General features: G+C 42.8%; 1 long non-coding RNA gene across 1 annotated transcript; it reads left to right on the top strand.

The window, feature by feature from the left end:
* Positions 1-2,250: 2,250 nt before the first annotated feature.
* LOC141575194 (uncharacterized) lies at positions 2,251-12,628 on the top strand. Its single transcript, XR_012502577.1, has 3 exons — positions 2,251-2,467; positions 5,387-5,560; positions 12,360-12,628. It is a non-coding gene; the product is annotated as an uncharacterized LOC141575194 (long non-coding RNA).
* Positions 12,629-12,915: the final 287 nt, after the last annotated feature.

Below are 12,915 nucleotides of genomic sequence, written 5' to 3'. Positions count from 1 at the left end.
ATTTCATTTAAAAAATAGTCACTGTTTTATTTCAGGACGTTGCAGAGATGATGTACTAATGCTGGTGCTTTAATACCTCAAAGTTCAGAAATCACTGCAGCGGGAGGCTGATGTGTCTACAGTCAGGAGGAAAAAGCCAAATCTTTCCCCTCTGTCATTGCACCCTGCCAGTGTCCCCTTTGCCCGGGGGTGAGGAGAGGCAGGAGGCCTGCAGAGCATGCTCTGTGCTCGCAGCCCCTTCATCCAGTCTCAGAACACTGCCCCCTCCTGGGTGTGAGGTGTTTAGGTGCCACTTGCTGTGTGGTCCTGCCTGGCTCCTCTCTGAGGTCACGTCCTCAGAGGTCAGTGCAGGCCAAGATCAGGGTCTGTGACTGTGGGTCTGCTTCCTGGCCTCCCCTGTGCATCTGAAACAAGTTTCACACTACGTGCAGGCCCACAGAGAAAGTAGTTGTTCAAATTTTTCTCTGTTTCTTAATGCAGTTTTTTTCCCCCTATTTATAAAAATTTCATTTACTGTACAAAATTTAGGTAAAATGGAGAAATGTAAAGAAGAAAATAGAATGACCCACAAACCTGCCCAGAGGACTGTGCCACACTTTTTTGGTATAGTCTACTGAGCTCTTTTTCTTAGACACACGATACACATTTTAAGCACATTTGGGATACCCTCCATCTGATTTCATGTTCTAATTGTACAATGTGCTCCTGAGGTTGTATTTTGCATATTGACTTATCCCTGATGTATCTTTATGGTTAAATACTCTGTGGAAAGATATTTAGTAACTACCTGACAGCCCATCATGTGGGTGTAGCACAACTCACTTACTTGTTTTCCTACCATTGGCTGTGGGTTGTTTTAATATATTTAATCTGTGATGAAGCTGATACTCAACATGGGTTGAATTAATTTTAGAAAATGTTATATGTAATGTATTGAGTATAGAAATTGTGAATAGTTTCTGTTTGTGAGAGCTACTGTTCTTATGACTTTTATTTTAATAATGTGTACATATCTTTTATCTTGATCTTAAATATTTTACAATTGGCTTGGGCTCCTGAGAAAGGCTACACACTCTCTCACTTCTAGAAGCTGGGCACCTCAGAAGACATAAGAGGAATTCAGTCACCTGTTCTTGTAACTTCAGTGGTAACTGTGCTTGTACATAGTGGAACTGATCCATCTGTCAGATGGATGAGGATTTGCTCCAGCCTTCTGTCTCCATGAGTGTGTGACAAGCAACCAGTGCCATCAGGGAGCTCAGAGTGCCTCCTCTACCTGGTGCAGGTGGGGACATTGTCCACTCTGCACAGCTACTCCCACCAGCATGAGCTGGACCTTCCCAGCCTGTGGCCTGCATGTTGAGTGGCACCCCAGGGGGCTGGTGAGGACCTGGGACCACACAACAGCTCCTGGCCTTCTCCTGCTGGTGATGGCTGACAGCCTGGTCACTGGTCCGGGAGGGCAGCTGGGTGAGCGGATCCAAACTCCCCCCAGCATGGATCTCACATAGCATAGGGTTGAGGGGAACCTGCCAGACTGTTCCTTCCTACCAAGTGCAGCTCTTACTAGACTGAGCAGATCGGTTATTGAGTCTTTAATGCATGCCTAAACCATGCTGTGTACTTGACCTGCTGCCTGTCACTGGGTCTCTTCTGTGCACCCACTCACCGCATATGATGGGTGAAGGTGCCAAGGTTGAAACATATGTGTTAACAGATGTGGCCATGGTTACTCTGCCCACAGATGTGGACACAGGATCTGAGTCCAGGTTGTCACACCCTAAGTCCTGCATGCTAACCAGGTGGTTGATTTTTAAATGCAAGCCAATTTGTAGTTGGTTTAAAAATTAATAGTTAAACAGCAAAAAAAAAGTGACAATGAATATATATATGTTCATGTATAACTGAAAAATTGTGCTCTACACTGGAATTTGACAAAACATTGTAAAATGCCTATAACTCAATAAAAATGTTTATAAAATTAATAGTTAAAACTTTTTCCTTTTTGTTAGAGGAACAATAAAATGACCCATTGTTCGGACAGACAGCAGCATTTTGGAAATTAACTGCCTTCTGTGGTTTTCTCTTCACATTCCTAATGGAAAGGCCACTTTGTTTGCTTACAGAGCATCTCAGGTTCTCCTAATGGAATTGCATGCATGGTCATTTTATTCCCCCTCCCCCAGTCCTGAGCTTTGCACAGAGTGGAGATTCAGTAAATGCTTGCATTGCCAGGGCAGGTGGGGGCAGGAGTCTAACTTACAGTCCAGGGAGGGCTTTCCTCCTGGAGTTACTCACATGGTGTTTTGCCTCTCTGTCTCCCCAGGTGGAAGGTTAGGTAATTGGAAGCTGCATCAAACACATCCGTATTGCAGGTAGAGATATGTATTTCATTCAACAGCTGCCAAGTGAGAGGGAGGTGGGAATCCCTCCTGAGCAACCACTGGAGACCACAAAGGCCATTAAGGTAAAAACAGATGGGAAATGGGCCAGTTTGGTGGTGAGAGAGAAATAGTGTTTGCACACTTCCCCTTGTGGCCACCACCCCTGCTCCCACTGTGCCTTCCCTCCCCTCCCCATGAATGTGGGTCTCCATCTGTTTACCACTTGAATTAAGGGGCTGAAAACTTAGCCTCTTCTCTGAACATGGATGCTTGTGGAGTTCTCCAGCTGTAAATGAGAGCAGCTTGATAACTGGTATTGAGCATCCTGCCTAGTACGATGTCATTTAATTGGAGCCTGATTAGACAGAACCTTCAATTAGCCAATGTGTCTTGCACCTCTCCCTCCAGGCTTCATTTCCCGAGTAAGGAGCAGACAGCAGCAGCAGTGACTGTGAGGAATCCTGTGCAGTCAGCCAGAATTCAAACTCATTTCCAGCTCTTGCTGTGTGTGGTTCTGTACCCTGAGAATTACCATTCAGAGTGATGCTGTTCTAGGGTGAATCATTGAACAGAGTCCACCTATGTTTTCTAGACTCCGTTACCATGCTGGAGGAGTTACAGGAAGCTCTAAAATTAAATCAGTAAGATTCGGAGGAAAATGGCTCATTGGTCCTTATTTAAAATGCCCACTTGACTGATCCATCGGTTTGGTCTTTGTGTCACTCTGTAGGTAGCAGTTGACAGACCCCTTTCAAAGCAATTTTCTCTTCAGGTTGCAAAATCAGGACAAATTACTGTTTTGTTTTTGTTTTGTTTTAGTCAAAATGAAGAGATTCTTAGTAATACAAGGATAATTATTATATAAAGAGCAAAGATTTTGTTTTTGGAGAAAAATTTAAGCATGGAAGTGACATGTGACCTTGAACACACAGTTTCTGAGCTGCAGGGGAGTTTAAGGGAGGTTAGCCTCCCCCCTTCCCTCCCACTTTTGCACCCAGTAACAAGCTGGTTGAAGGAAAGCTAGTGCCTGGGGGGAGTCCCACATTTTGCATGACACTCTTGGTGGATGGAGAGGTATTTTTAGGACAGGGTGCACAGGTGCGAGTCAGGGCCCGTGTGAGTAGGGTGGCTGGGTGCCCGGGTGTGCCCAGGACTAGAGTTTCCAGGGATGGGTCACTTCACAGCTTGGGTGTGTGGTCCTGGGCAGCCCATGGGAGTCAATCCTTTCCCCCTGGGGGAAGGTTTACAGAAGTAGCATAAGACTCTCTTTTTATGTTAAAATATTTCCTAGAACTTTCCCTAGTCCTTTCCTTGTGTTTCTTCAAGGAAATAAATTTGGATAGTTGACCCAAGTTCCCTCACCTCCCCATTCCTGTTACCAATATGTCTCACAGCCTCTGGCTCCTGACTGTCGGGGTGGCCATGCAGGTGAGAAGGGCCCTGAGTATGCTGACTGTGACAGAGGCTGCTCTCCTAGTCCTCGTGGTGGGCTTTACCTTCCTCACTGGCTCTCTGGGGTCCATCTCTGACCCTGAACCAGGTTTGGCCTATTTGGGCAGTGACAATGTATCACTCAGCCATGAAGGTAGGCAGTGGAAGAGCTCCTTGTGTTCCCTGCAGGTCAGCCACCCCATCCCTGCTGTCAGTTAGTTCTTGCCCCACTTCTCTCTGTGGGAGTGGGTCAGAGTTACCCTGTGTCTTGTTGCCCCTGTGGGCAGGAGTGGGCCTGTGGATGCGTGGATTCTGTTGGTGGGGACAGTGGTGGTCCAGGACTTGGGGCTGACACACTGCACACCATCAACACTGTGGAGGCACTTCCTGCCTTCAGTTAAGCCTCTGAGTTGCTGCGAGACATTGACCTGGTGTCTTAGGACAACTTACTGTTTCTGCCCTCAGCCTGGTAGATTTGAAGTTGTATGGGATGACCCACTCACTCAGTTATCAGTGAGCACAGGGGTGTGTAGCAAGTCTGGCCCATCAGTCTTACAGTTGTGCAGAGTATACCAAGGATGGTATTAGGTTTCATTTCAGGGATTCTAAGAAATTTTGAACTTAGTATCATGAAAATGCCTTCAGAGGTCCTCCTGAGCACCAGCTTTGGGCCTGACAAAGTGCAGGCATTGAACAAAGCCCACCTGGCCCACAGGAAGCTGACTTTCAGAATCCGGTACCCAGGGGCCAACTGCTGTTCTTGTGAGGTTAGCTCTAAGGACAGATGATCAACCCAGAGACCCCCAGTCAGGCATCACCAGCTGAGGAAACACTTTGCACAGCACAGGCTGGGGCTGGCACTGAGCGGGTTCTCATGCCCCAGTGTGTGGCAGCTCCATCCTGTCAAAGTCGTGCTTTCCTTTGGTTCATGGTCCCAGCATCTTATAAAGTGCTCTGCCATTTACTTATTTATCACAGTCAATTGTTACTCTGACTCTCAGCTAGTGTATGGGCCAGTGGGCAGGGGTCTGTGTGTGTTTTATTCACTTGTGCATCCCACGTGCCTAGGCACTCACTAACTCTCTGTCATGTAGCCACTGAGTGTGCTGTGTCAGACCGCAGAGCAGGTTAACCACCTGCCAATCGGATGTGGTGACCACAGGGCCAGATCTGCTGCCTTCAGATATGGGTTGGGCTGCGATGCGGTCTGCTTGTCCCAGTTGGTGGCAGCGAGTGCCTGGGCAGGTGCCACGTGGGGGCGTACAAGGAGTAAGAAGAGAGGAGATGGAGACTAGGGACTTGATAGGCACCGTCAGACATCATCTCAGATAGTAGGCAGCAACATGTGACACAGTGAGGCTGGGACTAATAGCAGAGCTGGAAAGAAAGCAGAGTACGTGGCCAGAGCATAGCTGTTAGACATCACTGAGCCCAGTAAGTGTCCCTTGGAGCTGTGGCATTGGGCAGGACTGATGTCGGGGGTTTGTGGTGCTGGAGTTACTGGGTGTTTGCCGGAGGGCAGACTGGGTGGCCGCTAATGCCTGGTGACATCTCTGTGTGTGTGTCTGCAGGAGAAGTACTGTCACATTTGCCCCAATATAGTCAAGAAGTTTGCCAAGTATGACGTGGATCAGCGGAAGTGGATCAAACAGCAAACAGGGAACAATGCCATAAGCCAGAAGAAATTCATTATCGATGTTGGCTAGGAAAGTTTCCCAGGCCCTGAAATTTTCTTTCACCCAGAGGTAAGACGTTTGCTTTCTGAGTGTGCAGAGAATGACGTGTGTGGAGCAATGCTGTCACCTCGTGTGTGCAAGAGTGGCTCCCCGTTGGGCTCCCAAGTGAGGTGGCCACGTTTCAGGGAGAACCTTGGGAGTGTAGGCTGTAACTTCAGTGGCTGCTCTGGCTCCTGCATGGTCCACGCACTTGACTGGGTGTTTCATCATGCTCCTCTTTGGGTCTGGCTATCTGTTAAATAGTTAATGTTTGGTTAAACCAAGAGTGGTTAGGAAGAAGCTTTAAGAGCAATAGAAGAGAATGGATTTGAAATTCATCTCCTACTGATAAGAAAACTAGTTAATCTCGAGGATTGATTGGAATTTGCCTCTGTATAAGAGTACGATAGCGTACATATAACCTTCCCATCACACATGACGATCCATCCCCAGTCCAACATTTAACCCAGTACAGCTGGTCCTGCTGTGTTCCCTGCTGCAAGTTAGATAAAGCTTCTGTCTGAGGACAGCCTTGGAAAGAAGAATTAAAGATATCATCAGTTTAGCAAGTAGTCACAAAGAATTATTACTGCGTTTGTAAAAGCAGTAACTAAGAGGCAATATTTTAAAGTTTAAGTAAAATGGACTTTATTTGTATTTTGGTATATTTTTCTGCCTCATTCAGTTTACATTTAATAGGTAAATACAAACCACTGCCTGTTCTTCGATGTGTATGACTGTTCAGGGAAATGGCACACAATGTATGTCTGACAGTACCTGATATCACGGCACTCATTCGCTCGTGATAGACTTCAGTTAAAATAGACATAAACCAGCAAAGTCCAGTGAACAGCTGCATGGCACCTTCTTCTTCCCTCGAGCACATTGACACTTTTCATGATTTTTAAAGCTTTTTTAAGAATTTTGTAATTGAATTACTTATACTTTAGCTTATTTCACTTATGGAATTGAATGTAAGATTTTTTAGTTAATAACATGGTTATTACCATATTGATTGTTTCACCTAGAAGCCACCACCATTCCCCATTCCCAGTCTTCTAGCTCAGATTTACAGTGTGAGTCACTGACTAGGTTTTTTCTTATATCCTGGCTAATTTTTCATGACATTAGTGTCTATACATCACATGCTCATTATCTACAATATTTTTCATTACATGCCACATACACTGAGCACTTGCTTTTTACAATCTCATATAAAGTTTGAGTCACTGTGTATTCTAACGCAGGGCTGGTCTGTCTTTGTTACTGTTTGATTTCTTTTCCCTCTCTAAACCCACACATTTCATCTCTTGAAGGGACATGTCACCATCACTCCATGCACAGAGTCACTTGGATTAATTTGACACATTCATTCCAATGTGATGGTTTAAAAGGCATAGTGAATTCTGTATTTGTTAAAGTTACATTTTAAAAAAGTTGTTGAGAGAAATGTGTATTGTTTCTTTTATATCTGTATAAAATTCTGTTCACCAACCTGGATTTTATGCAATCCATCTCAGATGTTGTTGACAAAGTAACACAGAACTGTCCCATTGATGTCCACCATCTGCTATATAAGGTATAAGCTGCTTGGGTAACATGCTTGGATTTCATTCTGAAATTAAAGGCCCAGCATTCTGAGAATAATAGACCCTTACCACCAGTCTGCAGATAGTCCTATTTGACTTCTGTTTTATAGGATTTGTTAAGGGCCAGATTCCTGGTAAAATATTTTTCTTGGAGTGAGGGTGACTTAAATGCTTGGCAATATAACTCAGTTAGCCAGAAGTATTTGATTTAAATATTCTAGTATCTCTTATTCTTATCTGCCCAGCTGTATTTTTAAATTGGACAAAATAACCCTCCATGTTGACTGAAAGATCAAGGGGTTCCTTCCCCTCTTGCTTTCTGTGAGTTCACTGGTCTTGCTTCATGAGTATTTAGATTAGTGACAGATGTGTTGTTGTCAGAGAGAAGGAGGAATCTGAAATGAACAATCAGAAAATGCTCATGTAATGTTTCTCCAAAATTCTTTGAGTGCAGGGAATTTTGAAACTTGAAAGGAGAAAAAGGCAGTTCATGTAACTGTAGGATGAAGGAAGTGTTGCTGAAAGCCAGAGGGGAGGGGCAGAAAGTGGCAGTCAGCTGGCCCTGCTTCCCTGCCTGCTCACCTCTGTCTGCACATCCTGCTCTTCCCCCAAGACCACATCTCCCCTTCAAAGATGCAGGGGCCTGCACCGTAGGGAGGAGAGGACCAGGCTCAGTAGGGAGGGCTTAATACAGTTTATTTCATCTGGACAGTAGAATACTATTCAGCCTTTAAAAAGAATGAGGTAAAGCAATGTAAATTCAAATGAAAAGATGTCTACAGTATAAATTGTCAAATGAAAAAGCAAGTTGTAAAGTTTACACATTGTATTATTTCATTTTATTTAAAATATACTTTATGTATATATATATAAGAAAAGGTATTGTATGATATGTGTTAAACTCCTTAAAGGAAATAAAATATATCTGGGCAAGAGATGGATAACTCTTACTTTCTACTCTTTGTGTTTTAAAATTATTTGAAATTTTATGATTAATAAATGCTATTTTTATTATTGGAAAACATTTTCTATATAGACAAATTTGATGGGTAAAAGCAAATAATAATTTGGTTTTTATTGGTATATAACCTTAATTAAACACATCTCACTTCCAATAAATGTGCAAGGAAGGGAAAGCAAAGGCAGATGAGAGTATTAAGTTTAGTGCAGTATGTGGCTTGTTCTCCCTACTTCTTAAATCTCACATAACATCAGCTGTGTCTTCCTGTCCATGAAAGCAAGGAACAAGTGTGCACTATCTAGTCCTCATTTCATCATGGTGGCGATGGAACTTCTGCCAGCAGTAAGGATTGCTCATGCTGGGGTTGAGTTTTCTCATTTGATCATTTAGTTTGCTTTCAATAGATTTACAGGATTCTTGAAGTACAGCTGGCCTTCTAGCCTGAGTACCTTATTTATCAGATGATGACACTGAGCCCTACAGATAGGAAAAGGAGGCAAAACTGGAGGGACCTGGGTCACATGGGGCAAACTGGTCTTCGACGTTTTTCTAATTGAGGTAGGGTTGATGTACAATATTATATAAGTTCCAGGTTGCAGTTTTTAAAGGTTATACTCCATTTATAGTTATTATAAGATATCAGCTATATTCCCTGTGCTGTATAACATATCCTTGTAGCTTATTTATTGTATAAGTAGTAGTTTGTACCTCTTAATTCCCTATCCCAGTCTTGCCCTCCCTTCTTCCCTGTCTCCATGGAAACCCATTAGTTTGTTCTCCATACCGGTGAGTCTGTTTGTTGTTGTTGTTGTTGTTGTTTTTGTTATGTTCACTAGTTTTCTTTTTCAGAGTTCATATATAAGTGATATTCTACAGTATTTGTTTTTTCTGTCTGACTTATTTCACTCAGCATAATACTCCCCAAGTCCTCTATATTGTTGCAGATGGCAACATTTCATTCTTTTTTATGGCTCAGTAATATTCCATTTTACATATACCACAACTTCTTTATCCAGTCATCTGTTGATGGACACTTAGTTTGCTTCCATATCTTGGCAATTGTAAATAAGGTTACCATGAACATTGGGGTTCATATATATTTTTAGGTTAATGTTTTCATTTTCTTTGGATGAATACCCAGAAGTGGAATTGCTAGATCATATATTAGTTCTATTTTTAGTTTTTTGAGAAGCCACCGTCCTGTTTTCCATAGTGGTTGTAATAGTTTGCATTTCTATTGTTCCTTCTTTTCCTAGTTTGGGTGTATAAACTATACTGACTAAACCCAGAGTGAACTAGTTTCTCACAGTGTCTCTCAATGTGACTACACATTGAATCAAGTGGGAAGCTTTTCAAATCTGGATGCCTGGGCCAATTATATCAGAATCTCTGGGTGGGGGTGTGTGATTTTGGGGGACTCAGCTCCTGAGGAGACTGATGCGCATGGACAGCCAGGGCTGAAAACTGGCTTCAAGCAGCACATGCTGCCTGCAATGACTTGACCTCCTGGATAAATCACAGGCCTCCAGGACTCAGCTCTCACACACTAGTCTCTGTATAAACTATACACCAACAGTATATATGGGTTCAATTTTCTCCACATTGTTGCTGAATGTTTGTGGTTTTGTGGTCTTTTTGATGATAGCCATCCTGGTAGACACGAGGTAATATCTCACTGTGGTTTTAATTTGCATTTCTCTGATGATTAACAACACTGAATGTCTTTTCACTGCCTGTTTTCTTGGCTCAGTGGCAGGAACTATAGGTCGATTTTCTTTTGATGAAGCAAGTAGGAGGAGGCTTGCTTTAGGTCCTGCTGACAACACCTGAGATCTTCTTGGTCACTGAGTGAACACCTTACTCAGGCTCATTGACAAGAAAAAGGTGGTGGAGAATATAAAATGTGGCTTTGAAAATTCAGACATTTTAGAAAACTAAAACTTTTTTTTTAAGAAGTAGTCATAATCTAATTTTTATTTCAGTCTGTTCTGTAGATAAGGGTGTTCACATGCTTCCTTTTTTTAATTTATTTTTTGTTCAGTTTCCAAGTGTGTTGGAGGTTGGGTCTGGGAATGGTTCTTCTTTTTCATTTTATTATAGCTCTCTATCTTTATGGGTTAAAGATTGTCAGTTATCTGTTGTAGACTTGAAGGGCTTTTTTTAAGTGGAAGATTTCCTATGTTGGCTGCTCACATTTCCATGATATTGCTGTGAGATCTGTTTTTGGTATGGTGTGGTGCCATGTCATTCTTGTGAGTGCATTGCCTGTTATTTCTATGATTGCCAATGTGGTTTTTGTTGTGGTGAACACAATCTACTTTTGTTGTTTAACAGAGCCTCATTTTGATTAGGTGTTTATCACAGATTGGAGAGTGGCTAGGGCTTCTCCTTTTATAGGAATTGAGACTTCCAAACCATTTCTGGGGTGCAGGCTGTGGTATGTGGTGTTGGAATGTTTCCAATACACACTCATAACAGTTCCTTTGTCCTTTCTATTGCCATGGGAATGTCCAAATTCTACACAGAAACACCAGTGGAAACAAATCTAAAGATGTCATGCACTAGGGCCTGCTGTAATGATCCTTCAGTCCCCCAGCTGGGTCCTCAGTGAAGTACCAGGTCAGTGCCATCCCTATTGTTACATTTGCATGTGGTAGACAAGGCTGATGGAAAGGCTTCAACTTCCCCTTCTGTGCACCCAGATCTCTGCTCTTGGCTCTCTCTTCCTTGTGGCATGGGACCGCCAAGACAACCACAGAGCATATCCACACCCTCTGCCTTGGACCCAATAAAAATCACAGTTGTGCCTATGAAATATGCAGGTTCTTTGGCCATGGATTCTGATTTCAACCCGAACTTCCCCTGGGTCCCTCAGACCAAAATTATGATGGTTCTGATAGAGCCGTGCTTCTCTTCTATTGCAAAAATGCCAAATTTGGTCCTGGACCTGCAGAGATAGTGAATATGTCCATGAGATACCTAGATAATCCACACCATGTGCGTCAGCAATGTTGCTTTTTGAATTCAGGTCCCAGGCAGTTCTGTTCTGTAGACACTACCAATCACAGAAAACAACACACTCCAACCCCATGAGACTCAGTCTGTGCCATCAGCCTCAGCCCTCTCCCTCAGCTTCAGCAGACATTCCTAGCTCAGCATCAGCAGCTCAAGTCAAGGTCTGGGGATTGATTACAGGGATATTTTGTGCTGGTTTCTTTCAGTTCTGTCAGCCAGGCATCTGCTGTGCACTCCTCTCACCCTCATTGGATCTCCTTCAATCCCAACTGATCTCCCTGTGTGTGTCCCAGTAAAACAGTGTTTTCCCCTTTTTAGCTCCCTCACCAAAAGTCAGGTCCTGCACTGATTTCCTTTTCTACTTTTCTTTTTCCTCCTTCCCAATTTTGTGAGGACCTTTTCTGTCTCTTGAAGTAAGAGACAGAAAAGGTGAAATTGATGTTCAACCAATGTCCAGCAGGTGTCCTGAGCCAAGGGGTGGATGTACATGGATGACAGTGAGCTAAGAATGCACTTGTAATCAAGAAAAGATATCAAACACAAGAATGTTATATGGGGATTAAGTTTTATAGGAGAAGAGGAATGAAATGAGTTCTGCAAGGGAAACAACTATGTAAAATTCCTGGCTTTTCTAGAAGAGTTTGTTTATAATGTGTTTTTTTTTTTTATATGGATGACACGGTAGATACAAAAGCACTTTGGTATTTAATTTAGCTTCCATTGTGTACATTAAAAAGAGTGGTTTTTGTAAATCAATATTTATAATGTAAGAAGCACCATCTTTTATAATGATTTAAAGTCAAGATAAAATTTTTACATATTATCTTTTTAAATGGATGAGGAAAGGACACAGTGTTTCAAAATCCTTTAAGAGGGTAGTGGGTGAAAAAACATTCAGGCACTATGTTCTAAACTGCCTGGAAGCTGAGAACCTGTGCTGACAATTTAACATTTTGACCCAGTGAAATGATAAAGCCAGAGTCATTTCAGAAATGTCCAAAAGCTATTTCAAGCATCCCCTGCAATTGGCCACATCCAGAACTCTGAGCACAGTAAATGTTCAGTTAACACTAGCTCATTGACAAAATATTTTGGCCATTCAACTGATATCTATTAACAGCATAAATACAATATCCCTTCTTCCTAACTCTAACCTTCAAGAAGATCTTTCAATTTTTCAAATATCAGTCAAAAGTATGTTATTGAATGAAGCCCTCTACTAGATAATAAGTACACTGAATTTGGTTGTTTTGTTCTTTTCCAGATACTGATTAACATGCCAAGTATAATGCCTGGCCCAGGAAGCTCAGGAGATGAATCAAATAACTTGACCATGAAGGAGCACTGAGGAGAAGGCAGAGATGATCTCTGACATGGGTATTATAATAGGCGTACTACAAGGCTCAGAGGCAGTGCAGAGGAAGAAATGAGGAGCTCTTGGAAGTGGTGGGGAGAGGGCAAGTGTTTGGAATGTTCTTTAAGAATAGGTACACTTGAAATGACTCTTAAAAGATGGGCAGGTGTTTGACAAGGCAATGTGAACACCACAGATAGAGGGGAGTGAAGCCACCTGGAATCCTTCCTTTCTGCACTGCAAACAGTTTGGGATGGTTGGTGCATATGGCACATGACTGTGCACATTCTGTCCATGTTGTGTGCACTGATGATTTAGAAATGACAGAAGGGCAAGTGGTGAAGCTGGAGAGTTGCAGAAGCACACAGAGGAAGACTGCCTTACATGGTTCTTCAAGGTATTTGGACATGATCCTGTGGCAAAGCAAGTCATTACATGATTATTAAACTAAGCAGTATTGGTGTGG

Source organism: Camelus bactrianus, chromosome 3 (genome assembly GCF_048773025.1).
Source record: "Camelus bactrianus isolate YW-2024 breed Bactrian camel chromosome 3, ASM4877302v1, whole genome shotgun sequence".
NCBI classification, from domain to species: domain Eukaryota; kingdom Metazoa; phylum Chordata; class Mammalia; order Artiodactyla; family Camelidae; genus Camelus; species Camelus bactrianus.
The sequence above is the reverse complement of the archived record's forward strand: the minus strand, read 5'-3'. Positions and strand labels throughout refer to the sequence as shown.